The following is a 3,473-nucleotide window of genomic DNA, read 5'->3' on the forward strand; positions in this document are numbered from 1 at the left end:
TCATGGAGTGCAGAGCAAAAGTAAACGTTGAACCAGAATACCTTTTTCTCTCTTTTTTTTGGTTTGGCAAGAGGCTTTCCTATCTGATAAGCTCTCCTGGTATGTCTCGGTTATGGTGGAACTGGATGGAATGGCCTCTCACAATTTTTCAGATGACTTTAAGGAAAAGCAAATTTTGAAGAAAGACAGACTTTAAGGTCCAGCTGTGATACTTTACTCAGTACTTGAGGTTCAAACCATGAGAGCCAGGTATTTTATAAGAAAGACAATCCAAGAAATATGAAACCTCAAAAGAATGAAAAGCCTGCCAGTGTAACTAAGGATAAACTCTCTGGACTATCACAGTATAAAATCAAAGATGAAGATGGCTCAGTATCTAACAAAATCTTAAATTACTTTATGTTATTCAATTCATAGAAGTGCTTTTTTCTGCAGAACCCATTCTAAAAGACTCTGAACTACACACTAGTGAGTGTCATTAGGTGCAGAGTGCTTTAGGACACAGTGATTTGCTAACAGTCTTGCCAGCAAATTCATTAACTGTAGGTGACATCAAAGATGAGAACTCGAGACCTCTCTGCTCAGGAGCAGGGCAGCAGTTCAACTTGCAGAATCCAGATATTTTATGTTATCTACTTTTGTTCATTTCAAGACAAATAGCAGTGGGATAGCCTATCTAAGCAACTTTTTGTGCCCTTGAGCTTCACTCAAGTTTATTCCTTTGGATGTTGACCCTTAGAAAGAAAACAGTAACACAAACAGGTCTCCCGGAATTGCCCAACATCCCTAGACAGCAGCAGGAGTGTGCTGAAGACCAAGAAGGGGCTGAAGTTCTTAAGCACTGGAGAGCTGAGTGGGAAGTTTGGTCTATTAAGTTTCTCGTAATGCTGCAGTGCAGACTTTCCCAACCAACCTTTGCTCACCTACTGGCAGGGACACACACCTGTAGCGTGGTCCGTGGGACCACTATGCTTTGCTGTCCCTTGGCAACACCTGACCGAGGGAGCCGCAGCTTTCTTTGCCTGTTTACAACACGCTGCCCACAAAGTGTGAGTTGGCAATCACATCCACAGAGGCACTAAGGGAAACGAGCAGTCTGTTGAGTGGAAATACATTCCTGCTTCTCTGTACATTTTATACTATACTTTAGGCATGTGGCAGTCTTAAAATGCTGGTGGTTTTGCTGATGGTCTGTCATGGAAGCCTTTACCCTCATTTAGCAGGTTAAAGTCTTACAGCACAAGCTGTGAAGAGTTGTTATAGGTCACTGATAAAAAGCAATAGAGTGCTTATGGCCACCATGGGTTAATGTTAGCCACCAGCGTAGTCAGAAAGTTTGTGCTGAGAACAGAGAAGTGGTGTGTAACCCACTGAATTTATTATCACTGTACTCTGGCCCCTAGATAGTGCGTGTGTGTACTGGGAGATCAAGGGATGTATAAGGCAGGCCTGTTAGTAGAACTGGGAAAGGTTAGGAAGAGGTTTTCCTTGTCTGCTAGATGGAAGTATGTATCAATCTAGGGGAGATGTTTGCCTGATCTGGGAGATAGTCTTCTGTAGTATGTATTGAAATGTATTTTGTTGTATCTATTCTATTTGTTATACATACTGTTGAAACTCCTGTCTAGGCCCTTTATCTTGCCCATCTTCGCCTAATGAATGTGATGGCCTGAGTACAGACAGCTTCTCTGACAAACCTGCTTCAGTAACTTCTCAGTTTTCCATGTTCAACCCTGGCATTGAGCCAGCTTTACTTTTTTTTCCAGGAAATGAGCAGGTGTTAATTTAAAACTAAGTCCAAGTTTATTTAGGTTGAAGCCATAAAATTATTTCTGTGCAAGCTATAACATACAAACATGCACATGATTTTTAGTGCTTGGACATTTCTTATCCTCTCTCCTCTTTCCCATCATTCACTGTTTGTCCTGTGTATTACTATACGCACTCAAATCGACAAGCCACTCGGTGCTATATATCACGCTGCTTCTGTAAGCAGTTTATCCAGGATTTCCAAAGCTGACTGTTCCTTTAAAATCATATCTGGATGCCTTAATACAAGTGACCTGATTTACAGAGGCACTGAGAACCCACAGATCCCTTTCCAGTCAATGGGAGCAGAGTTTGGTGAGCACCTTTAAAATCAAAATGCTTATGTTTCTGTACCTAAACATGGATTTTGTAACATAGCTTTAAGTGTTTAGTGTGGTTATTTTTAGGGCAGGATGGGCTTCACTTAGAGATCTTTTTAAAGGACTGTCCAAACTTACATATGCTGTATTTATATTAATAAGCACAATTATAATAATTGTCTTTTTCAACAAAATAGTAGTTCTGAACTTCTCTTGGAATAAAGCATTAATAATGGAAATCATTAGGTAATATTCAGTGTCAGTATCAGTATCTGCATACCCTGAACACTGTGGTAGTTCACTACCTAGACTGTTTCACTAAAAGAATCTTTTTTCACTGCTCACCAGACATGTGGGGTCCTCCCTGAGGATTATTCCAGGTAACAATCACTTCTTGTAATCAGCTTACTATAACGATAGAACAAAACTTGGCAGTGCTCCAGCCATAACCAAAGTATCTTTTAAAAAACTTGTTACTTGATGGTGTACGACGCTATTCATGACCTAGAGATACATGAAGCATTTCCACCACGCTGCAAACGTCTAAACCACTCAGTTTCAGTTCTCACTTCTCACCCCTGTGAGTCAAACCCAGCAGCCTGCCATAGCGCCTATTAATTTATAGATTTAATCCCAAGGGCACATCTGCACATTTGTGAGAAGGCGTGTCTGGTCAGCTGTTGCCACAGTGATGCCACAACTAGGCAACAACCAAGAAGAAAAAGACCTGTAGCTGCATGTACACCTTGGTGAATTTGAGTATTTAGGGGGTTTTATTTGTTCCTGTATAGACCATGTTTGAAAGCCTTAATGTGCCTTTTCTCCCATTCTGATGAAATGCCTTATGTTAGAAAAAGAAGATACTGCATGTGTTAGATTTGCTGTGCAAATTGTGTATTTCCTTATAAATACAAAGGTTTCTGCAATGCAGAGCTGCACTGTTACAGCTTATTACGGTGGTTTGAATTTCATGAGTACTTTAAAGTGCTTAAAATTATTCCTAATGAAATGAAGCTAAATAAAGTACTTGCTAAATGGGAAACAGGACAAAAAAATCCTACAAAGAGACGATGTAGCTGTCACTGGGAAAATGTCAGGTACTTGCTTCTTGTAGAAAACGGAACATTACTTAACTAATTTAAAATCCACATAATTTTCCTTTCGAAAAAAATCGGCAGTAAACTGTTCAGGGTCTGGTGAATTTCTTTGTCTCTTAAGGATGGTAAATATTCGTGCACAAACATCAGCAAAGGGCAGCTTTCTGAGCTGTTCCCTGCCAATTGCTGACAAAGGCAGTCCTAATGAATCATTCTGAATTGTGATCATGTGCTACCAGCCCACAGT

This window comes from Tyto alba, unplaced genomic scaffold, assembly GCF_018691265.1.
Source record: "Tyto alba isolate M040663 unplaced genomic scaffold, T.alba_DEE_v4.0 Super-Scaffold_22, whole genome shotgun sequence".
Classification (NCBI taxonomy): Eukaryota; Metazoa; Chordata; class Aves; order Strigiformes; family Tytonidae; genus Tyto; species Tyto alba.